The 26,504-nt window shown below is 41.1% G+C and overlaps 1 protein-coding gene across 1 annotated transcript in view; it reads right to left on the bottom strand.

The window, feature by feature from the left end:
- The window catches only part of ADGRL3 (adhesion G protein-coupled receptor L3), an 866,124-nt gene extending 843,357 nt beyond the window's left edge, over positions 1-22,767 (bottom strand). The window contains exon 1 of the mRNA XM_038556190.1: positions 22,279-22,767. The gene's annotated coding sequence lies outside the window, so the exon portion shown is untranslated. The remainder of the gene's footprint in view (positions 1-22,278) is intronic.
- Positions 22,768-26,504: the final 3,737 nt, after the last annotated feature.

Here is a 26,504-nt window from a genome sequence, read left to right as displayed (position 1 = left end):
CCTAGGCGTATACTTTTTTCCTAGCCTTAAAAAAAAAAAAAGTAAAGTTTGGGGCACCTGGCTGGCTCAGTCAGTAGAGCATGCAACTCTTTTTTTTTTTTTTTTTAAGATTTTATTTATTTATTCATGAGAGACACACAGATAGAAAGGCAGAGACACAGGCAGAGGGAGAAGCAGGCTCCACGAAGGGAGCCCAATGTGGGACTCGATCCCAGGTCTCCAGGATCAGGCTGTGGGCTGAAGGCGGTGCTAAACCTCTGCACCACCGGGGCTGCCGGAGCATGCAACTCCTGATCTTGGGTCATGAGTTCAAGCCCCACATTGGGCATAAAGCTTGCTTCAAAAAAAAAAGTAAGGGTTATCACACAACTTTTCTTTATTCCATCCAGAGAAAATCTGGAAGACCCATTCCATTTATTTCTCCTTCAGCTAAAAAAAGTTTGAATGCATAATATTTTAAAGAAACAATAAATCTATGATGTGGAAACTTTCAATTTGTGGACCAAAGTCAACCCACATATTTTAAGTTTCTGACCACTACTATATCAAAATCATAATAGGCTTTAAAAGAATAAAAAAAGTGGTTCCTACATTCATAGAACATATATTTGAATGTCAATAAAGATCCAAATAAAGTCATATAAACACATCTTAGCTATCTGAAAGTCCACTCAAAAAACTATAGCTATGGAAAATAAATTTATTAAACTTTTCTGAAAGCTGGTAGAAAGAGGAATAATAAAGGAAGTGATTAGTATGAAATTCTCATCAACTCTGACTGAGACCCCGACTCAGGTATACACAAAAGATTGTTTGTAGAAATAAAAATTAAAGTATAATTTTTAAAAATTATCCCCAAAATGAGTTCCCATTTACCAATATAAAATTTTATGAGTACAACGAGTATTGACTACTTAAGCAATACATCAAGAAGTTAAAGTGAGAGGTTAACAAATATAAAGATACTCACCTAATACTTTGTGAACTTGGATTTTTTAATATTAATATTTGGCAACCCCCAAAAATCATACATTTAAAGTCTGGAATCTACTAGCATTTTGCCTTTGGAAGCTGATTACTTGCTTTCCAAATCATTGCTTCTATTGTGCTTCACAAGGCATAGGGCAGACAGAAACCAGCCAACATAAGAATGACAAGTAACTCCAAATGAACTACCTCTTTTGCCCAGACAATCACTAAGTCACAAACACTCAGACACACACCCTCAACACCATAGGAAAAAAATAAAATCAAATATGGGTTGTTACCCCATAGTGTGTGGGAAAAACACCCACAGTGTTGACACATAAATCTTAAACACAGTAGGCATTTGACTGGCACCATCACTCACCAATCTGGTTCTACACCTACATTCAAAAACACCCTGTTCCAGGAGAAGAGTATTGTTTTATTCTTCAAGTCACTGAAGCAAGAAGGCCAATGAGAAATCCATAAAAGGACAATTTTGCATCACTGTCTTTTCACTGCTTATATGAAATATGCTTTCTACACTTTTCTCAAAATTCTGTAATAAAACCGAAAGGAAATAAAACTATAACTACGACTTCCCCCTCCTTCTCTAGTATTCTAATTTCTCTCTAGAGGCAATTTTGTGAAATGCCTCCAACCAACTTTCTATGTACCAATGGAGAAGAATGCTTTCAAACTTGCTTTCTGAAGAAGACATGAATAAAAGTGAGATGAGAGAGTCTGAGACCCATCCTTAAGAATTATTCTTAGAGGTGGAAATAAAATTGCAACCTCAATCTTCATTTTCTGTGTTTCCTCAATTAATGGCCTAGATAAACATCCACATAAACTGAAACAATCAATTGGCTCCGGTAATTATTACAGCTCATGGTGGTTTTCTACTATGCCAGCAATTTTCTCTACAAGCTTTCCATACATATGACAAATATCAACAGTTATCAAACAGCTTACTAGAGACCCTTGCATACAAGCCCTTAAGACAATACAAATTTAAATTTAAAATTTTTATTAGTATGGAAAAGTGATGTTGTTAATATGGTCTTAGGAGGAAATTATTCACTTTCTGGTCTGTTTCCCTTTCCACCTTTCTTGACTACTCAACAAGAAGACTAGAATATGTAAACTTATTTCTTACCACATTGGTCCCTGTACCTATCATGTTATCCTGCCATTCTTCTCACTGGCATTTCTAATGAAGCTTGAACTTTTTTTTTTTTTTAATTTATGCCTTATTTTATTTTGTTTTGTTAGTTTTTAACAACTAGGTTTTAAGTGTTTTACTTTATGCACCATTTTCTGAGAAGTCAGCACAGCTCTGGAAGCAGCCTATCTTAACTAATGCTACAGAACAAAAGAGGAAATATATAAAATATTAATATTTAAACTTCTCTAATGAATTACAACAGACTTTTTTAAAAAGTAAAGACAGGGCAGCCCCGGTGGCTTAGCAGTTTAGTGCCACTGTCAGCAGGGGGTGTGATCCTGGAGTCCCGGGATCGAGTCCCACCACTTCGGGCTCCCTGCATGGAGCCTGCTTCTCCCTCTGCCAGTGTTTCTGCCTCTGTGTGTGTGTGTGTGTGTGTGTGTGTGTGTGTGTGTGTGTGTCTCATGAACAAATAAATAAAATCCTTAAAAAAAAAAGGTAAAGACAGAGGTATAGGTTTGGGAGCTAAAAAAAAACCTTGACAACGTGACAGTATTATGTTTGGAGAATAAATTACATCATAGTGTCTTAACAAGTAGGCTCAAGATGATAGAACATTAACAAAAACCTACATGGGCATATAATCTAAATGAAAAGTAGAATCTAACTCAATGGCTCCAGAAGGATAAAAAGTAAAATTCATAAAAATAAAAAATCTAAAAGGCTTCTCTGCAATTATGGTTATGATGGAATTGGCACAGCATGGTTTTAACCACATAGAAGATTAATATTTATATTCAACAAATGTAGCTAGAAAAATGTTATTATATCGCCTCCTTTTCTCGCTAGGAGCATGCTGATTGAAATGGATTCATTTATCTAAGCTGACAGCTAGACAAAACTATATTGTGAGTATTTTTTATCTCTGATTAAATAAGAACTTAGCAACATCTGGTTTGCTACAATTGCCCTATATTATTCAAAATAAGTTTTTTTAAATACGTTTAACTATGTCACACTGTGTTTAACAGTGCTTTTTAATACAACATTCAGAAAAAAAATAAAACAATTTAATTACGGAAGAAAGTATTAAGTCAAAAACTCAGGAAAAATTACAAATTCACTTTTAGAGCAGTTAGGATTATAAGTAAAATCAGAGATTTGATTACCCAGAACAAGAACTTAAGGGTTTTTATGTTATTTCAAAAAGTTCTTTCAGCTGTCAACAGAGGTTTAAAATTGTATCTTCTCTACATACTACAATTAGAGTATAGAGAATATCTTCTACTGAAGTAGCAGTTCTTCAAGAAGACACAAATACTGACATCCCATTACCAGCCTACCTGTGAAGAGCAAGTTCTCACAGGCCAAGAATGAAGGGGACCAACTCATACTTCATATACATTTATAAATGCTTTCAGAATACCTGCCTTCAAAATATTTTTGAAAACTATACTATTTTAATTATGTATGCCAATTGTGTATTTTTTCTCACGATGCCAACAAATATGCTGAGTATCATTTAATTATAATCCCTCATTGTTTTGTATGCTTATAAAACTGTATTCCATTCAATAGGACAGAAATTTGTTCAACATAAACGATGCTGCGCGCATACCCTATCCTCTAAAATAGTTTTCTTTGTGACAGTATTACGATTTCCTTAGACTATCGCTTTTAAAATGAGCAATTTCTTTCAAATCCTAAAAATAGCTGGTTTAAGAAGAAATGTACAGTGGGGAAAGGGGAGAGTGTGTACACTACGTAGACAAACTGCATTGTAGAGTCTCTCCATATTAGGTATATATGCCAACAGAATGTATGGAAATAAGTGATGAAGGCATTTCTGGCTTTCTTACCTGACAGTCCCTACAAGCGTTCAGGCTTCCATTTGTATCTCATAAATTGCTATATAATCATTCCTTTCAGAATAACTCAGAGATAAAAAAAAGATAGTATGGTATACACAAAGCAACGTGACAAAATGATTCCAAATTGAAGGCTATGAAAATTGCAGTCAACAGATAAGAAACACGATGTCAATCTTACAAAGTTTCCAAGCAAAGGAAAAAAAGAGGTGGCTTGAATCCCTGTGCTCCACTCCTCTTGCTTTATGAAGCAAGGGTGATGACAGCACCTATGTTTCCCATCTGATTCTCATATATAATAATCAAACGTTACAATAATCAATTATATGAACTAACTGAATTCTCACAGTCCCACTATGAAATAGGTTTTATTAGCCCAATGAATCAGAGAGGAAATCAAGGCACAGAAAAAGACCCAAAGTGACACTGCTGTTATATAGTAGTTCCAAGGTTTAGGCTGAAGTTCATCTGCCTCTAAAGCCCATGTTCTAAATCACTAAGCCTCATAGGCACTGCCAAGTTTTTTAGAGTCTGTACTATTATTTTTTTTTAATTATACAAGGTGCAATTTCATATATGATGCTCTATCCAACACACTACATGACCACCTTTAAAAAAATCAACCCATCAACACAAAACACAAACTTCATTTACATATTCAGGTACTACAGATTATGAACAACTAAAAGCAGCCTCGCCTCCAGTGAATTTATATTTCCACAGAGGTAAAAAAGCAAGAAGCAGAATAATCAAAAGTCATGACACAATGTCATAAATGCCATAAGAAGAGATATAACAAGGGCCTACAGAGAATTAGAAGACAGGATACAGGGAAAAATAAAGTATTTAAATTATTAATTAAATACATAAAAGCTAAAGTGTCTTAGAAGTTATTAAATAATATACTATTAACGTTTTTGCATTTGTCACTCAGATTATCACACCACTGTAGTATTGCAAGAAACACGTACTATCTTTTCACAAACATTAAAACAGGAATTTCTTTGAACGACTTCCATAATGAGGATTTATAAACATATTGCTTTGACCAAAATGCAAGAAAATTGTGGTTTAAGCCCTCTTAACTAAATCAAATGTAGTTGAAATAGGACTTTTACATAGCATTTAAAATACAAACATACAAAAATTCTAATTATGTCATAGATATCTAAAAAAGAAATTTTAATATTCAGGTAAAATACATCTGACTAAACAACTGGATAGACTATTAGAACCAGATCACAGTATATCAACAGGTAGATCTGTAAAAATGAGTAACAAATTCCGATAAGGTCATTTAACCAATGATCACCATCAGTTAGATTACCTGTGTCCTCACAACCAAATTAGAGTACAGAATATTAGAGTCAAAAGGGATATTATTTAATGCAAACCCCTCCTCTCTATATGACTGACACCAGGAAGAGGCAGGCTCTGTCCTTCACCTACCAGCTGCACGTGAGAAGCGTGGACTCTCACATAACCAGTCTCTCCACAACCTTTCCTTGATGCCTCCTCCAATTACGTCTACGTGGAGGAGCGAGCCAACATTATCTTTGTAAAATGAAAACCCAATATTGTTATTGCCCTGCTTAAAATTTTTAATGTTCTTTATCCTAAGATAAAGTCCAAATACTTAACCTTAAAAAATAAAATACAAATGCAGGGCTCCTACTTACTAGCCAGATTTCATGCCACTTCCTCTCTCAATCTTTATGCTCCTGCTACTAGACCCTCTGAGTTCCTCCCATGAACCAACCTCCTCCTTATTCTAGGAATTGAAACAGGGGGTTCTCTTCTTCCAGAAAGCTATTTGCTTGGGCAATTCCTACATATTCTCCAGGAGTGGGCAGAATAAGAAAATCTCTCATCTAGGGTGCCTAAGATCCCAGAGCCTAATATTTTCATAAAATTCAGTATTTTCACTTTTTCATTCTCAATCATAATCGTATTTAATTTTATCCCATAGGAAACACTCAACAAACTGATAAATGAAAGAAAAAGATTAATGACTCCAAATGTACTTCTTTCTATGGTATTTTTCCTCTATTAAAAGTTTTATTCATTTGGGCAGCCCGGGTGGCTCAGCGGTTTAACACCGCCTTCGGCCCAGGGCGTGATCCTGGAGACCCGGGATCGAATCCCACATCGGGCTCCCTGCATGGAGCCTGCTTCTCCCTCTGCTTATGTCTCTGCCTCTCTCTCTATCTCTCTCTCTCTCTCTCTGTCTCTCATGAATAAATAAATAAAATCTTCAAAAAAATTGTATTCATCTAATAATTTTCTTAAACTACACTTATCATTTTGCTCAGACTCAAACTAGTATCTATTTTTTAAAACATGCTTTACCATTATTTTACTAATATCAAGTGATTTGTTCTAAATAACAAGAAAATTTGCTTTCTCCTCATTGTGGGAAGCCCCCAAAATTTAAATAGGAAGTTAAATTCTAGAAGTGAGGGACGTCTGGGCGGCTCAGCGGTTGAACATCTGCCTTCAGCTCAGGGCATGATCTTAAGAGTTCCAGGATCAAGTCCCACATCAGGTTCCCCACAGGGAGCCTGCTTCTCCCTCTGCCTATGTCTCTGCCTGTGTGTGTGTGTGTGTGTGTGTGTGTGTGTGTGTGATGAATAAATAAATAAAATCTTTAAAAAATAATCTCTGGTACTAAATTTCTAAAATAAAAATTCTAGAAGTGAAGGAATGATACACAAAGTCTACTGTCTTTACTAAATGCTAATACCCCATTTCCCTTAACAACTGTTTGTCAGATTGAAATTTTAATGCTATTCTTGGACAAGGAAATAGTGATAACCACATAGCACTGCCAAACTTTAGTACTGGTATTCCTAAAGCTAGTTCTTCCACTTCTGCAGTTCCTCTCAGGAACAAAAGTTACTGGACACTTCATAAGCCAGTGGGGATGGGGAAAAACTGGATAAAGATGAACAGAAACCAACCTTTCAGAATAAAACAACCTCACAGTCACAAAACACAGATATACATTACTTATCTCCAAAACTAAACTAAAAAGTCTTGGTTTCCATATCCGTACAGTTCTTAATTAAGTATTCTCATCTCAAATCTACAGTGCCTGACCACTCTTTATGGTCAACGGATATTTTATCATCCTGAAATTTATTATTACAGGCAGTCAACTGAATTTTTTAAGATTTTATTTATTTATTCCTGAGTCACATGGGGGGGGGGGGGGGCAGACACAGGCAGAGGCAGAAGCAGGCTCCATGCAGGAAGCCTGACGTGGGACTCGATCCTGGGACTCCAGGACCACGCCCTGGGCCTAAGGCAGGCACTAAACCGAGAGCCATCCAGGGATCCCCGCAGTCAACTGATATTAAAACATTCTCTATGATAACTCACATTCTCTGTAAAGTGAAAAATTCAGGTGTGTTGTCCCTATTGCCAAATCAAGGCAATGATGTACAGTTTTCTTTCCTTTATTCAGCTCTATTAACCTCCTCCACTGGAACATGCTTGGGTTTGTGATGCACTCTTCCGATGACAGAATGTGAACATACCAGTGAACCAGCATATTCTCCTGGGTGCCTAGTCAACCTTTGTATCTCAGTTCAAATGTCAATTGCTCTGGGTAGTCTTTCCAGATCCCACTCACCCCATCTTGTTGCCGTAACTCTCTTAACCTCCTGGACTGGACCTTTGTAGCACTTACCACAATTTTAACTAAATAATTAATGATAATAGATCCACTGCTTAATGCTTTATTTCCATGATTTTGCAAGTGGTAAGAAGTCGGAGGCTCTTTCTGCCAGGTTATGCTCCATATATATGCCAGGATCCTGCAGACATGTGGTGTTAACAAATATATATAGTGAATGACAAAATTAATGCTTTAATGAAGCTGGTCTTCTGAAAACTGCAGAAAGAAGCAGAACAATTTAGAGACCCACTTAGGAGGTACCAAACTCAACAACAAATGAAAAAAATAGCACAAACAATATGAGCCATCCATGGACTAAGTGTTTTCCATATATCATCTTACTTAACCTTCACAAGAACTTTTTTTTTTAAGATTTTATTTATTTATTCATGAGAGACACAGAGAGAGAGAGGCAGAGTCACAGGCAGAGGGAGGAGCAGGCCCCCCACAGGGAGCCCGATGTGGGACTCAATCCTAGGATTCTGGGATCACGCTGTGGGCCAAGGGCAGGCGCTGAACCCCTGAGCCACCCAGGCATCCCCCTTCAAAAAAATTCTTAAAGGTAAATGTTTTTATCCCCATTTTAAACCTGAGGAAACCAAGGCACGGAGAAATTAACTTTTACAGCGTTCTAAAGAGAGGGTTAGAAATCATGCATTTCTGACTCCCAAGCTAATTCTCTCTTTGCTTCTCATTAATTAATTTTATTGCTATATCTTATACTCCTCTACATGTGTATTTATTACTTTCAGTAAAGATCATTTGTTTCATATAGAACTTAATGTACGATAATGCTTAAATCCTACAATGTGTAATAATTTTATATAAATACAGCTATGTAAAAAAGAAGAGAAAAAGGGGAACATTGATTATTCAATATCCAACGTATATACTGCTTTATAAATGGAGAGCTGTTAAAATTCCCTTAGTATAAGATAATAGTACCTTGGGCACAGAGCACTGGATGTGGAATTTATTTGATATGTAAACATAAAGGGAAAAAAGCTGATACAAGAAATTTTATCTAATCCCATATATTAAATATTAAAATGATTTATGGCTAATAATTAGTATCCCTAATATAGAGAAATGAGAGAAACTTCTTGGAGTCTTTAACATTTTTAAAGAATGTAAAATACCTTCATTATGTCCATTTCTTTTTAAGCCTTCACAAATAGAATGTCTAAACTATTTTACGGTTTTAAAATCTACTATTGGATCCCTGGGTGGCGCAGCGGTTTGGCGCCTGCCTTTGGCCCAGGGCGCGATCCTGGAGGCCCGGGATCGAATCCCACATCGGGCTCCCGGTGCGTAGAGCCTGCTTCTCCCTATGTCTCTGCCTCTCTCTCTCTCTCTGTGACTATCATAAATAAATAAAAATTAAAAAAAAAATTTAAAAAAAAAATCTACTATTACCACATGCAATCTTGTGCCTTAGCCCTTTAAGAAGGATATAACATGAAAATTCCTTAAAAAAACAACTACCTATTACATTTTCTTGAAATATAAACTTGCAAGTACAGGTATTCTTTACTAATGAGCTTTACCATTTTATTTTACCTCATGGATACTTTTAGAGAGAAAGAACCCCCTGTACTCTCCATGATTTACAAATGAAACAGACCTAGAGAAGTTATAGGGCCAGTGTGATGAGCCACAGTAACACCACCATGCCTAAAATCAGAAACAAGAACACTCAAATGCAAGACTGAGAAATTCCTTAATAAAAGGCATCAAATGCTTTAAACCAGCCATGTCACTTTGGACACGTCACTTCAATTCTCAAAAACGTAATTTATTTTAATTTTTACTTTGTTGTGGTAAGAACATTTCACATGAGATCTACCCTCTTAACAGGTTTTTAAATGTACAAAACAGTATTTTCACTAGGGTTAGCAATATTGTACAGCTGTCTAGAACTTCCTCATCTTACATTAACTAAAATCTTATATCCACTAATCAGCAAATGGGGAGTTGCTAATCAATAATTTAATATTTATTTTGAGGAAACGAAGTGTGCTAGAGCATGCCTTTTAAGATTCTTTCTATGCCTTTACTATTTTATATGCAGGTACAGTGCAATTTTCAATGGTACTTGAACTTCTCTTGCAACAGTAACTTCAAAAACTGCTTTCATGTTCAATTGTTTCTTCTAGGTCCATAAAGCACATTCATGCAGTTATATATTCATTTATTAATCAAGCTTCAAACTCTGCCCTATAAATATGTTCTGGTGCAGAGTTAAAGAAAATGTAGAAAGTAAGGGAAGAACTGATCACCAATCTGACTGCTAGAAATGTACCTTACATTTACATCTTTGCAACTGGACGCAAAACTCACAAAGATGATATTTAAAGTAGAACTGTTAGTTCTTTTGACCAAAGAATGAACTACTGAAATCAAACTCAATACGTATTGCCATCGCTGTAAAAATTATAAAAAGGTGCATTACACACCTGCTGTTTTCCTCTTCCATTCTACTTAGAGCTACTGAACACCTCATATTTTATACCTCACTCATTCTTATGGGCAGATCTTTAATTGAACTTACACCAAGCAAAACTTGAGTTCACAGGTGGCTCAGTAAGTTGAGTGTCTCTGCCTTGGGCCTGGGTCGTGATCCCTGAGGCCTGGGGATTGAGCCTCACTCTAGACTGAGTGCTGAGCAGGGAGCCTGCTTCTCCCTCTACCTCTGCCCCTTCCCCTGCTCCTGCTCCTGCTCTCTCTCTCAAATAAATAAATAAAATATTTTTTTAAAAAACTAATTATGACCCACAATGTTTTGCTTACTTTTCTTTCCTGACCTCTTTATCCTTTTACAGACAAACTTCATTTACTTTAAATATTTGCTGATAAAATTTATCTCTACTTTTCATACTTAGATTTTTAAAAAGCCCAAACCAAGCCCTCCAATGTTCTTGTTCCATATGGGTTTGGTAGAGGAGAGCTTTGTAAACCAGGTTGATGTTTTAGATGAGCTTAAGAGAGAAGAGACTTATTTAGAGCAGAGAACAAAACTAAGAAAGATTATGGGAACATAAACTGGATGGTGAACCTCTTAATTCTTCATAAATCAATTTCATTGTGTGGTTTTAATATTACGTTAAATTCAAAGACATTGGGCACAGTCCTATTTAAATGTTAACAGCCAATAAATTTCATTTTTATTACTATTTTACTGATCTCAGCTTTTATGCATTGGTATACATAAGTTAGTAATCCCTAAAAACTCTCAAATAGTAAGTTACTAACTTTACTAAGTATATAATAACCTAGAGTTAGTAATGACTAATTATACATAAATAAGAGTTAACAATTCTTACAAAATTGTTTCTAGAAATAGTAAATAGAAAAATATGACAACCCACATGAATCAGGAAATGTTTAAGTAAATCATACTCTTTCATTCTATGAAATATTGTACAATATTAAAAAAGATGCTTTCCTAAAAATGAATGGCATTGGGAAATTAGAATTACACAAACTGTATACATAGTTTAACTTCAGTTCTACTAAAATAAACACACATACACATAAAATATAGATAATATATAGATTATATGAATAATCAAGCTAAAATATGTATGAAATAATGTCTGTAAACATTGAGATGTACCAGTATGGTATATGGGGTGATTTCTATTTTGACTATGTATCTCTATATTTCATCAGCATTCAATATGAGCAAGTACTATAATCAGAAAAGAAAAAAAAAAACCTTTTAAAAATATATTCATTCAGAATTTAGAATGAGCTGCATTGGGAAAAATGAATGAAAATCAAAATTCAGCTATTACGGGCACCCAAGAGAATCAGAAGAGATTACATACATGATGAACACTGGGATAACAGTAAAAATTCCAGAAGAACATCTACCAAGCTAAAAGAGAGTAGCAGGAAAGGAAGTTAACACAGTGAGGCTCCTCAACCAAAGCAGATAGACTAGCATATCATCCTCTGATAAAGGTACAACAGAGTCCCTCATACAAATAGTTCATTCATTTGTAATGAAGTTTGTTAATTTCTCATTTACAAACTAATGCTTTCTTTCATACCTCACTACTTTTGTATTGTTGCATTATCTCAACACTACCTATATTCAAGGAAGAAAACACCCATACACACCACTGCAATCTCACTTACTATCATCTATTACTCAAAAAAAGGTCTCATTCATTGTAAAATGTCTGTTCAGAGGCTCTAAACACTACTGTCTGCAGCCCAACAGGGTATTTCACCAAGATACGATCACACATTTAATCAAATGCACCAAAAAAAGAAAAAGTTTGCTTAATAATGTCAAATCAGAAAAATACAATGTTGACAGCCTACTAATTTTTAGTGCTCTTTCTTCTTCAAGGATATGCAACAATAAGGAAGGTACATGAGAGTTCTTCTAATTAAGTTTTATACTAACCTTTAAAAATTCTCCCAAATTATCTTCGTATGTTGCTATTTATATTGAGTTGGTACTTAAAAAATGAAAAGTCAATACAACTTTCCATTTTGAATGAATTAATGAAAATTAATTAATTAAGTAGGTTACCCAACTTCTACAAAAAAAAAAAAAAAAAAACTTCTAAAGCATCATTTCATTTGTGCTGGTCAAGTGTCAGCATTAAACACTACCCAAACCCCAGTTTTTGTAATAATGGATCCATTATTTTGAAAAATGCCTGTCATTTGATTAACATTATTATTGGATAGATTGAAGTATGTTTTCATTGGATTCTTTAGACAGCTAATAAATTATTTGAAATGTTCTACTTGATGTGCTTTTGAATATTCTGCTTCTAAACATAAGGTTTACTTGAATAAACCTTATAAACATATATTCCCATCAATAGTGTGACGTAACGAGTATAATAGCAAGTATAAAACAATCTGATGTTTCAAATGGATAGATTCATATCTGCAAACCCATCTTTTATCCTTTTACTTCTATCTGCATTTCTTTTATGATGTCTTTATTCCCATGCCATAAGTTCTTGTTTCTTCAGTTTCTCCTGGGATAATTTCTTCTCTGCACAACAACCTTCACTTTTGGTTTTAGAACTTTTGTTCCCTTTCAGTAAAGACCCTAGTAATGCGGCTTGTGGAGCTCATACATTAAGTCAATCTAACCATGAACTACTGTGTCCAATGGCACATCTTGGGAGCTCTATTCACCTGAATATGCTCAATGCCTAAATAATCTGCATTTAAACCTGCACTTACATTTAAGATCAGTATTCCTACGCATTTTTAAGCACATGTAGCAAAAATTCAGCACTCTATGTGCCACCAAACCTGTGTCCAGTGCCCCTATTTGGAATCATACAATGGCAACTCTACCATCATATGACAGAATGACGTAAGTTGCTTAAAGTAACATCTTTCAAATACTTGGTGGCTTTACAGATATGCATAGCCTTGAAACTTAGGCAGTTTCACAGGTGTTCTTGAACCTGAAGATTTGAATTCCTTGATCTGCATGTGTTTGTTGGGCCAAGGAAGGAGGGAAGCATTTTCCAAAATGACCTTGGCCACATACAGGCAGAGAATAAAACCCATTTTTAATGGTTTTCCTAGCCAGTCCTCCTCACGTCTGATCTGTCTCAGTTAACAAAAGATCACCACAGTGGACATTCAGGTTTTAACTGCCTTTTTCTGTGCACAGGTTCCCTCTTTCAATGGAGTCTTTCCTTCTTCAAGCTAACTATGTTTCTGTCCACAGAGGACCTACAACATCCTCCCTGACTCCAGTAAACTGGATAGGAGACTGATCTAAAGCCGGATACCAAGAATTTAGACTGTGGTCAGTGGGAAAGGATCCAGTAGGCAGAGACAAGGAGAAGTGGTAACTAGGGATGCCTGGGTGGCTCAGCGGTTGAGCGCCTGCCTTCGGCTCAGGGCGTGATTCCGGGATCTGGGATCGAGTCCCTACATCGGGCTCCCTGCATGGAGCCTGCTTCTCCCTCTGCCTGTGTCTCTGCCTCTGTGTGTCTCTCATGAATAAATAAATAAAATCTTTAAAAAAAAAAAAAAGGGTAGGGGCATCCAACTGGAGCATAAATCCTAGTGGTAATTCAAGTGCTATTTTTTTTTTTTCTGATGCCTAGGTAAACCTCCATTCTTCCCTAAGATTCTTTAGGTGAGGAACACAATAATCTCGAATAAATTAATCATTTCAGCCTAAAGCTAGCTGGAGGTGTCTTTGCAATTAACAGACATAATGAATACATTCATTTTACTAAATCTTGTAAGTTGAATTTAGGTCCATAAGATAACTGAAATATTATAAATATGCAGCATTTTGAGATGATTTAAATAATATTTAACGGTCACACATAAAAATTTTTGAAAATTAAAGTGAAATTTAACTAAAAATACCTATAACTCACAAAATGATTATGTATTGTTCTAAAACGGTTGCCTAAGCTGTTCTTTGAAAGTCAACTACAGTTAATAAAATGATTAAAACTCAATAGACAAATTCAGCTGAACAGTTAAAGCCAATATAAAGAAGACAGTCTATAGATATGCACATGTTAACACAAAACTATTTCTCAATAGACTCTTTGTCCACTCCTTGAAGTCATGATCAGTATTCTGAGTCAAGGTTCAAACAACAACCATCAGCCACTGACGAATCAAGAACACTGAAAATTTGGGGGAAAAAAAAAAAAAAAAAAACAGAAGACATAAATATAAACCAGTTGAGCCTTCCATTCTTGCCAGAAATAAAATCTCATACAAAAAAGATGACCATCAGTCAGGACCATTTACTCTTATCCAAAAGTATTTTGGAAGAGCTTTGAGCAGAGGAAAAGGTGGGAAAAAATACCAAACCAAAACAAAACAAAAACAGGAGACTGTTGAAAAACTTCTTACAGGGTCAGCTGTCAATGGAACGCATTTTAGTATTCAGGTTACCCACCCATGCAGAACATCAAAAACTGGGCTTGAGTCTCTCCCCTATTCTCACAGGCTCAGGCTACCGTGGAGCCACTGGGGCTGTCTTGAATAGTAACACACTCTGCCTCTGCGGGACACATAAACACCAACACAAGCTGATCAAACAGAAGGGGGTGTCGTTTCTACTTGGCTTTCATTTTCTTGAGTCATACTTTAAAACACTTAATTCTGGTACAATTGAGCAACTCAGCTGTCCAATGTGCAGCTTATTTTTTCATTCATTTTTACCACCTACCATGGTGTTGTATAGTCTTTCCGCTTTAACATAAATGCTGGATAATTATAGGTAGAAGGCACACATCTTAATAACTTCTTTTCCTGGCAATCGTCACTGACCTACAGATGTCATTTCTAAAATTTGGACTTATTTATGACCCTTTCAATGCTTGCGGTCTTTAAAGCAATCTTGGGATTTGAATTTTAAGAGTTCATCTATATTTATCGCAAGCTTAGGATGACTTGAACTTGAGGATTATACATCTTTTAAAAGTATGGAAGTCCTCAAATCGTGGAAGTTTATGACGACTTGATTTGGTTACAACATTGTAGGAAATTCTGATGCAGTTGAAGCTTAAAGAGCTGCTGATGCCATGTGAAAAGATGATCAAGAGTTTAATTTAAAATGTCTTCAGTTAAATTGCTACTTTCATTTTATACGTGATTTAAAGTCAATCTTCAGACACAGCACTTGGTGGCTGTCAAAAATATTTTCCTGTCAGGATTATATGATTTTTGGTGGGGAATTAGTAACAGAGTATAACATTTTAGGATTAGTAAGAAAAACTCAAAAATAGGTGCTTAACAAAAGGTCAAAAAAGAAGAGAGGGAGGGACTCCTAGGTGGCTCAGGGGGTGATCCTGGAGTTCCAGGATCGAATCCCACACCGGGCTTCCTTCATGGAGCCGAGCCTGCTTCTTCCTCTGCCTGTGTCTCTGCCTCTCTCTCTCTCTGTGTCTCTCATTAATAAATATATGAAATCAAAAAAAAAAAAAAAAGAGAGAGAGAGAGGGAAAGAACATGGGAAACACAAAAAGACATGTGAAATTTCAATTGCTTAAGAAAATGCTATTGATTTTCATCGCTCATCAAGAACTCTTCAATTAAGAAAATGATATTTGATTTAGCTAAATATTCTTACTAATGGTACTTCAGGACATTTCTAATAATACTGTAACTAGTAGTAATAGGGGCCACTCATTAAATGCTCACTCTATCAGCTATTTTTCTATTTACTTCCTCCCCAAACCAGCCAAGTAGCTTTTAGTACTTTCATTTTACAGATAGAAATGATGGAGCTAGAAAGTTGGAGAACTGGGACTGTATTCAAGTGCCTCTTGTTCCAAAGGCCATTTCTGAGAAGTTCATAATTAAGGACAGTGCCCATCTAAGGAGTATAATTTAGTTTCTACAATACTTGCTCAGGATTAACCAAAGTGGAGAAGAGAGGTATTGCAATACAAATTTCATAGTGGCAGTCCAAGGTCAGAAATTACACTAGCCATGTAATATACCCCCCCAAAATATACATAATTTATAAATAATATATCTCTAAAGTTTTCACACAGATGTCAAAGTGCCATTCAGAAGTATTACAGTTCTCACAGTTAAGCTTTAGCATCCAGTAAAACCAATCTCTTTGTGGGGCCTCCCTTACTCATTAGGCATATTACCACTCACAAACAAACTGAACTACACCATGTAATTACCCCAACGATCCTTTTCACTGAAAATGGCCTGTTGTGGTACTTGGATAGTGATTAACAGACTAAGAGTGCAGTGAGTCGTCTTGATATCACTTCAGAAAAGTGATTTCCTCCCTAATAATTCCCAAGATACATAAATATTCAATTAGGGTCTTTGAAATCTAGTTTTAATTGGGCATTCATTCTCTACCCAACTTCAAACTTAGGCCAAGCCAAGAAAGGCATTTTATTAGTTCTTACTATAAAAAAAAAAAAAAAAAAAAAGAATCCCCATAACTCTTCATGAGTTTTAAAGTGGGAGGGTAAAATAAAGCCACGATTATCTTTTATATGAAATTTTCAAATTTAACAGCATTTTAAAACATCCTGTAAAGCAATGAGGTAAAACATAATTGCATATCTGAATCACACGGGAAGTTGACTAAAGTTTCCTGGGACCCTCCTGAGACTTAGTAAAAATAATGTTGACAGTAGCAAATACTTGCACCTCTATTATTATGTGCCTAGAACTGTTTCAAACACTTTGCCTGTATTTTCCCTTTAAATCTTCCTAAAAATCTATGGATTAGGAACAACTGTATGCCCATTAAAATATATCAGGAAACTGAGGCATAGAGAGACCCACTATCTTACCCAAAGTTAAACCTGGGCAAACATACCTCAGAGTCCTCCCTCTTCACCACCACACCATTCTGTCTCTCCAGATATAAGAATATTAAGACCTGGAGCCCAGATTTTAAATATTTCCAGTAGCTCCTCTGCTACTGTCAGCAAATCAGGCTGGAGACCTGCATTTTTAAAGTTTCTATTTCAGTAACTGGGGACCAACAAAAAACTAAAAACAAGCTTTCTACACTGGAAAGAGAATACTGAAAATGTCAAGTAATAAAATATCCAACCTACTTGTGTCTTTTTAAAGCTACAACAGTCTACTTATTTTCTTATTCTGATGACTCCTTATATGGTCAGATGGGGTGACACTTGTAAGTACAAGGAGACAGATCTTGCAGAAGTCAATATCAGCAGTTCTCAGACTCCCTGGTCCCAGGACCCTTTCAGATGCTTAAAAATTGATGACCTAAAGCAACTTTTGACTATGTTGGTGATAGCTATCAATATTCATGAACTAATAGTTAAGCTGGGAAAATTTTAAAACACAAGAATATACACACACATGCCATATGCCATCTCAGCAATGATGTCATCACAGATCATGTGCCTTCCGGAAAGCTCCATGGTACACACTCATAAAAGCAGAGGAGAATTAAAGGCAGATAACATCACAGCATTGTGACAAAAATGCCTTTATATACTCTCTGAAAGGGTTTCAGGGACCCACATGTTCCCCCTGAATTCACTTAGAAGAGAGAACTACCTGTGCTAAAAAATAAATAAAAAATAAAAATAAATGACCCACAAGTTTCATTGGAAAGAAATATTCAGTTTGGGGGATTTAATTTTCTATCTTAAATAATTTTCCCAATAAACAGAATTACCACCAACATCATTCCATTCAGATTCTTGAACAATATGGACCAAATGTTAACTTCTTCAAACATGTATATATATTCACTCTTATGAAGAAATCGATCAATATTAAACTAAATTCTTGTTTTAACTGTCAATAAGACATAAGCAAGACATAAATTATTAAGATCTATAGAATCTGTTATGATCAAATATAAGAACTCTCTCCCTCCTCACCCGTTCCCTATTACAATTAATTCTGGAGTATGATGGCTAATTTTTTAATGTATTTGTTTGTACATGAGCACACTTCACAGTTCTAAGAAAAATGTCATACCTGGTTATTTATGCAGTAGTAGAATTAATTTTATGGGGCCACATAGACACTCAGACAGAATGACATGAAAAGGTTCTGGGGGGATATATGCACATCTTAGGACTCATAAATACTATCTAGAGGTATGCTCACAAGACTTTCTCAAGCTGGCCAATAAACAGCAACACCAAAATCATAATGAATGAGAAATCTGGATTTTTCTGCCCATTGATAAACAGCACATACACATACACACACACACACACACATACACACACACACAAATGGAGATAACAAAGGGAAAATATCAGGAGAACCTTACATACATTTGAATGTTTTACTTTATATTTTATTGTAAAATATTCTATAAAGAAATACATTTGCATCAAAGACCTAAATGCAATAACAGCCTAAGTGTAAATACGTCCTTGAAGGCAAACAAAGGCTAAATTACAATATAGCCTCTCTCTTTAGGGTTTCTCCCTACGTGAACAAATTCACATTTGAATGGAATGCAAATCTAAGAAATCTAAGGGAAAACAGCCATTTGCAAAACTTAAGGAAAGATCACCTCCCTCTAATTCCCACTGCTCTAGCCATCTACACCATGCTAAATTAAGGCTGCACTTCATTTCTCAAAAATTGCTCTTTGTTCTTAAATACAGAAATCAATCAGTTTTCCTTGCTGATTTCTGGGCAAAAATGCCCCACTTGTAATAGTAACTGTCACTCCTACTTGGCAGCCCTTTTCAGAGAGTTTCAACTAGCGGTTAAAGTACCCCAAATGAAATCTGAAAAAACAATGGAGTTTAGCATTCTATTATTTGACTAACTTCATTCCTTTTGCTTTTGTAGCATTTTTAAATCTCCTATTTAGGATTTCCTAGGCTACAGCGCACCGAAGAATCAAAGGTAAATCCAGACCATAAAAAAAAAAAAAAGTGTCTTTCTTAATTACTAGAAACAATGCCAGCCCAGTAGCTGGAGCCAGTACGGTTCATACTTGCTATTATTCCCCGTGGAAAGGAATATTTAAATCTCCAAACTGTAAGATCATTAAGAAACGCTTCCATTCATATTTTTGAGGAGAGCTCTCAATCTGAAGGATAATCACACCAAGCCACTTAAAATGAGACATCAAAAGCATTTACTCATCAGGCAAATCACATGCTGGTTTATCACTCTTCAGGCCAGGGATGCCCGATTCAGCCTAAGAGGTCTAAGTAAAATATTTAAATAGTTCACATAAACCTTTATACTAATCATTCCTCCCATCCCGAGTTTATAGAAATAGTCCAGGCAACCATATACGCCAACGGAGCAGGTTACTGAATATTTAGAGATAGAGAAGTGCTATGGAATGGCATTCAAGCGCTCTGACACATTCACCTTCAGCTAAAGACAGCACAATACACTGACAGACACAGTTCTAATGACATCAGGACCTGTGGAATGTACGACTGCTAGGAAACACATGCTGCTAGGAAACAAAGAACAGATCTGATCAAATCTTCTTAATGTAAGGACTGGGAATCATGATTAGATCTTCCAAAATGAGAGGACAAGTGTTCTTTAATCTTCGGAAATATTTACAAGTGTAGAGATTGTGACACATACCCTCTAGAAATGAAACAAATATATGAAGCTGGGTTCTCATACATTAAATCACAATTCTCTAAGTTTTCTATTAAGATGACAGCCACTGGCAATAGCGCATAAAAACACAACTTAATCAAAACCAGGCATCAATGGTTCTGTATTCCTTTTTTTTTTCAACCCAAGCTTTTTCAAGAAGTCAACATCTTAAAAAAAAAAAAGAAAGAAAGAAAGAAAGAAATCTAGAAATAATAGTACCCTTTTACATCTACGGTGCTGTACTTTTAACAGCAAAACAACAGAGTCGTTTGCACCAAACACCAAAGCACTCAGAGCTAATCTACAACTGAGGAATTTAATAGCTTTTAATCATTGAAACTGGAAAGCAATTTAGCTTTTTAACTTTTCAAAAACTGTTTATCTTTGTGCATTTTTTTAACCCTTTGTACATTGATTACCCCCCCCCAAAAAAAAAAATGGAGTGAAACAAGGCTGAGAGATATTTCAACGCAAATATCCTTTTGGCTCCTATATAAATTATCTGAGAACCTCTTGGTGATGCCATAAAAGAACTGACAATTCTATCTGTAATCCACATAGAGACAAACTGGGTCCCAGAACTCAGGGTCATTTAGTGCCATGACGGACTGGGGGAAAAAAACAAAAACAAAAACAAAAAAAAAAAACGTATCAGGGAAATCTGGCTAAATTCTGTTTAATCTCATAGGGAAATGAAAAACACGCCCCAAGTGAAAAATCACTCAAGAAGTGTTTGTTTCTCTGCAGATTCTTACAACGACATTCTTCAGCTCGGGTTGATAGCCCAGATGACACGAAATTAGCAGACCGCACATTTACTTCAGGGCAAAACACAGAAGGCGGTTTTTTTCCTTCCTGCCAGAGTCTACGCGTCTCCTCATTTCCCCAGCAGCTGGCTGGAAGGATGCAGCATCGGAGGTGCCACAAGGCTTCTAGTTCCTCGGGAGTGATCCACCCAGGAGAGTCCACACAGCAGACCCCGCCGGGGTCGGCCTGCACGGGGAGGGGGTCCGGGCTGCGGACACCCCTGTTCAGGGCGCGCTCCGGCCGCCGCAGGGAGGCTCGCACGCCCGGGAGGGGACACCCACGCTGCGCCCGACTGCTACGGCTGCCCCGGCCACAAATTAAGCGGCGCACGTTTCTGTCGGGGTGAGGGCAGTGACCTGAGGATCCCAGGGCCCAGGGGTGATGCTGGCTCGGCCCGGAGCGCAGGACCGCTCTGCAGGACCCCCGCGGGCCCCCGGAGGGCCGATGTGGGGCGCGTCGGGCGCTGCCGCACCAGCTCGCGGAAGGGCTGGTTCCTCGCGGGGCAGGGGGACCCGGGGAGGGCCCCTCGGCCTCCAGCGGCCGGATCCTCCAGCGGAGCGGACCCCAGGCGGCGTCGATGAGCGGGCTGGGCTCCAGCGGCGGCAGCTCCAGCATCCCCCCCCCCGCCCCCCGCCCCCCGACCTCTCCCGGCCGTGCCCGGGGCGCGCAGGACGCGCGCACACGGCCACGCACACGCGGGCCGCCCTGCCGGCTGACCCCGGCCGCCGAGGTCGCCCCCGGCCCTGCATACACACCCCCCGCCCTACCGCCGGCGGCCCCGGCACGCTCAGGGGGCCAGTGGCGGGGGCGCGGGGGCGCGGGGGCGCGGGGGCGCGGGGCAGCGACGCGCGGCTGCAGCTCCCGCAGGAGGCTCCCGGGCGCCCGCCCTCCTACCTGTAACCCAGCCGGCCGCGGGCGCCAGGGTCTCCCTGCCCCGCCCCGCCCGGCGGCCCCGCGGCCCGGACGCGGGCAGCCCCGTCCCCCGCCCCCCCCCCCCGCCCCGGGCCACCCACCCCAGCAGCCGCCTCCCGCAGCCAGAACCGCCTCACAAAGCCCGGCCGAGCAGCTCCCGGCCGAACTGCCGCGAAGGGGACCCAACGGGCGGGGTGCGGAGGGGCAGCGGGGCTCGACGAGTCCGGGGCGCGACCCGGGCGCACGCGGGCCCCGCGCACGGACCAGACGGGCGTCCGGGGAGGGTCGCGGGGGGCTCGCCGCCCCCAGCGCCCCGCGCCCCGCGCCCCGAGCCCGGCTCTCACCGGGTCCCCGTGGCTCTCCAGCCCGCTCCGGGCCGTGGGGCGAAGGCGCCCCCTGGTCTGCGCGCAGCCCCCGCCACGGGATGACACTGGGGTGAGACAGGAGGGAAAATTCTCGCGGTGGAGACCCCAGGTCCTGTCCCCGGCGCGCTGGACCTGCGAATGCGCCGGGGCTGCTCGCCGCCTTCATCCCTCTCGGCCGCCAAATCGCCCAATTGCCGGAAAAACCCCGACCCCGTGCCAAAGCCCAGTGCCCACCAGCCAGGAGGCTCCCTTCCCGCCGCGCATCGCGATCGGCCGAGTGTGTGCAGGCGAGGGTGCGAGTGGGGGGACGGGGGGGCGGGGGGGCGGGTGCGTGAATCCCGCGCCCCCTCGGTCGCCCGCCCCGCGGACGCGGACGCCGCCGCCTGCGCCGGGCCGGGGCCGCCACTATTAGCAAGAGTGAGAAGAATAAATTACCTTTTGCGACCGCCGGTCCCTGAGATCGTCCCATCAGTCGCTCAACAAGCTGCAGCCGGGTGCAGGGTCCACAATCCAGCCATGGAGCCCGGGGCAAAAGGACCGGCGGGCCCCGGAGCAGACCCCCGGGCGCGGAGACGGCGGCGGGAGGGCGGAGACCCCCCCACACGCACGCACCCCCGGCCAGGGAAACAACAGCAACACAAAGTCTCTCCTCCTCCCTTTCTTCTACTACCCGGCCGCGGAGGAGGGAGAAGGGGGAAGAGAGCTCAGAAAAAGAAAAAGGAGCAAAGCAGCAGCAGCAGCAGCAGCAGCAGCAGCACCAAATGCGTGGTCTTCCTCGGCGTCTTCTGGCTCCCAGCGCCCCAGCGCGGCAGCAGCGGAGCCGGGAGCGCGGAGGGCTCAGACGTCCCCGCCGGTCCGCGGGCGCACAAGTTCGGAGTCCGGCGGAGCGTGGAGCAGCAGCCCGGGGAGCGCGGCGGCAGCGGCCGACACGCGGCGGTCACAGCCGAGGCCGCCCCTCCCGCCGCCGCCGCCGCCGCAGAGGAGACGCTGCTGAACGCGCCGAGGATCTTCCACCATCCCCCCAGCCGAGCCTTATATCCAGCCCTCCCACCCCGCCCCCTCCGCTTTCTTTTTCTTCTTCTTCCTCGTCCTCCCCTGGCCGCCGGGGCGAGCGCGCAGCGGAGTGGGCAGGGGGAGCCGCGAGAGCCCGGGTGGCCGCTCCGCCGCCGCCGCCGCCGCCGCCGCCGCCGCCCGAGCTCCGGTCCCCGCCGAGGGTCTCCTCTCGCGCCCGCAACCTGCGCCGCGGGCCGGGGCGAGGGCCGCGCGGACTCCCTCCCGGGTGCACGGCGGGGGCGCGGGGGTCGCGGAGCCCGGAGCGCGGAGCCCGGGGGCCGGCCGCTTAGCTCGCCGGCCGCGCCGGGCAGCTGCGGGCATGTGGGAGCTCCATCGCGCGGCCCCGAGCTCCGCGCCGCCCTCGCCGCCGCCGCCGCCGCTCCGCTGCTTTCTCTTCCGCGACCCTCCGCGAGCGAGCAGGGCTCTGCGCTCTCCGCACACGCACTCACACGCGCGCACACACGAGCGAGCTGCTGCCAAAGCCGACCGTGCAGCCCGCGCGCGCGCACCCGGAGAAAGAGGACGGAGGCAAAAAAAAAAAAAAAGAAGAAGAAAGAAAGGGGAGGGGGCGAGTCACAGGCGGCGGCAGCTGTCGGAGCGGAGGCAACGCGCAGTCCGGGAAGAGCCGGCGGCGGCGGCGCCCACCCGGCCCAGCGGCCGCAGCTGCATCCCCGCTCCCGGGAACTGGGGCGAGCGGAGCCCGGCGAGCGGGCGGGCGGGCGGGCGGGGCGCGGGGGCCGAGCAGCCTGCGCGCGGAGGACGCCGCCGGGGCCCGAGCCGAGGCCGGAATGAGCGCGGGGCCGGCGAGCGCCGCGAGCGCCGGGGGCGGGGAGGGGGCCCGGCGGGGGGCCCGGGCGGCGCGGGAAAACCCGGAGCCGGAGCGCGCTCGGGCTCGGGCTCGGGCTCGGGCTCGGGCTGGGGCTCGGGCTCCGCCGCGCGGACTCCACCTCGCCGCTCGCCTACGCGGGGACCGGGGAAGGAGGGCTGCGCCCGGAGGCTCCCCCCGCAGGGTCTGCCAGACAAAGGGGGCCCTGCTCCTGCCTTAGAGCCACGCGCCTTCCTCAGCCTCGCAGTGCCCCTCTCCCCGTCTCGCTCCCGTCTCCTCCCTTCCCCTCTCCCTCCCTCCCCCCCTCCTCCTCTTCTTTCACTCCACCCCAGGTAAGTGAATTTCAGATGGAAAGTCCTGCCAGGGTCTCCTTCTAGGTGCAGATCTTTCCCCAGATTTTCAGGATGCAGGTTCAGGGTCCCAGTGCGTTTCCTGCCTTGGGTCCACTTTCCGTCCCTCCAAACTTGCCTAAATGTGCAAGTACATCGCAGGCTTAAGTATTCTCTGATACTCGGACGTAGGGATTTAAAGGTTTTATTTCATAATCAGTAAAGATACAGAGTGGTGCCGATTCCAAAGCCAAGCCTCCCGCCCGAGGGGACAGTCAGCTCCAGTTAAGCGAGTGACCTTGGTCAATTACTGAGCCCCTTTGTGCTTTCTTTGTAAAGGAGGGAGAGATGATGAGAGAGAGTTTAGCAGGTAACCAAAAGGTCTTTTCCTTTCTAAAATGTCATGATCTGGAAAGACTGAGGTGTTATTTTCTGTATCAGTAAATTCAAGTTACAATTATGAAGGAAACTAAGATTTATTATATGCATTCAACAAGCACATTCTATCCGAATTGTATCTGGATGTCTATATTCAGGATGATCTAAAGCCCCTCTAGAGCTGTTTGGGAGGTAGAATGAACCCTGCTCCATCTGAGGAACCTAAAACCTCATTAGAATTAACAGACCAGGGTAGCTGAGTTGGTTAAGTGTCTGCCTTGGCTGGGTCATGTTCCCAGAGTCCTGGGATGAGCCCTGAATCCCACTGGCTGGGAGTCTGCTTCTCCCTCTCCCCCTGTTTGTTCTCTCTCTTTCTTTCTTTCTCTCTCTCTCTCTCTCTCTCTCACTCTCTCTCAAATAAAATCTTAAAAAAAAAAAATGGAATTAACAGACCATACCCAATACAAGTGACTATCAAAATCTCATTGGTTCTTCAAGGCTCAATTCTAGTGCCAAATGCTCCAGAAAGCCTTTTGTCATCAACCCCAATCAAAATAGTCACCCCTTTTATTATATTCCCACAGCGCTTTCATGGTATATCTATGATAACGCCTACTTCATTCTGCTTTTTTATTGTTCTTTTAAAATAATGAGTTGCTTATCTCTGTGTCTCCTCAAATTAGAGGACTTCCTTAAAGGCAAATTCCAAATTTAATCATCTGTATAACATAAGATTACCATGTATCCACAGAACTTTGCACAATTCCTTTTTTAAAAAATGGGAGAGAGGGATGTCTGGGGGGCTCAAGCGCTTTAGTGCCTGCCTTCTGTCCAGGACATGATCCTGGAGACCTGGGATCGAGTCCTGCATCAGGCTCCCTGCATGGAGCCTGCTTCTCCCTTGGCCTGTGTCTCTGCCTCTCTCTCTCTCTCTCTCTCTCTCTCTCAATCTGTCTCTCATGAATGAATGAATGAATGAATGAATGAATAAATAAATAAATAAATAAATAAATAAATAAAATATTTAAAAAATAAAATAACAAAAAAAAATTTTTTAAATGGGAGGGAGATTTCATGATATTGCTAAATTCTGACCAACCAGATGTTCACACAGTTAAATTAGGCTACTTAAATTTGCCTAATATAAGGCATCCACAAAGTCCCCTGAGTATGTAAAGAAAATATAAACTGACGTCTGAAGTCAGTTGTTCCTTAAATAATTTTGAAAATAGCAGACTTGTGATTCGACTGTGACAAAAGGCTCTTATTTATAAAGGAGGCAAGATGGAAACTACCCAGTTCATCTCCCAAATGGATATATGTGGAAAAGCAATAAAATAATAAAATGTGGAATGAAAGATACTGTATAGATACTAAATGTTATTAGCATTAGCCATAGCAGCAGAAACATAAATGAATACATAGTACCTATAGACCAGCTTTTAGAATCAGTCTTATCACATCTTGACAGGTCTGGAAGGACATGGGAGAGAATTCAAATTAATCTCAAAATGGAAATTAATATATCAAAATATAAAATATACTAACTGAAAACTATGCATATTAAGTAATTAAATATGAGACATAGTAACTAAAAAGTAAGCATATTAAGTTAAATAGTTGAAAGTACTTACCAAAGAACTGACCACAAATAAAGTTACAAACAGAAAATGAGAAGAAAGAACTGAGTAAAAAATAACTGATAGCTATTTAAGAAAAGCAGGGAAAGGAAGAGATAGGTTAATTATTTATACAGTTTAATCAAATATCAATGTAGCAGCTTTATAGCAGCAACCTGTATTTTGGGTTCAAACTTCAGGCTTTCATTTTTTTTTACTCTGATAGGCATAGACTTCTGTATTTAAGATATAAAGCATTCTATTCCATTGCCAGGAAATCCATGACTCTTGCCAATATTTTTCTAAGACGAACCTTCTAGAAAAATAAAATCGAGCAATTCTGTACCTTTTCTGCTATACGACTATATTTGACTATTAAACCTTCTCAGGGACAAGATAACATCACAGATGATGTTTGGGCAAAGATGCTATTATACAGGGTAGTGCTGTGTGCTA

Source organism: Canis lupus, chromosome 13 (genome assembly GCF_011100685.1).
Source record: "Canis lupus familiaris isolate Mischka breed German Shepherd chromosome 13, alternate assembly UU_Cfam_GSD_1.0, whole genome shotgun sequence".
NCBI classification, from domain to species: Eukaryota; Metazoa; Chordata; class Mammalia; order Carnivora; family Canidae; genus Canis; species Canis lupus.
The sequence above is the reverse complement of the archived record's forward strand: the minus strand, read 5'-3'. Positions and strand labels throughout refer to the sequence as shown.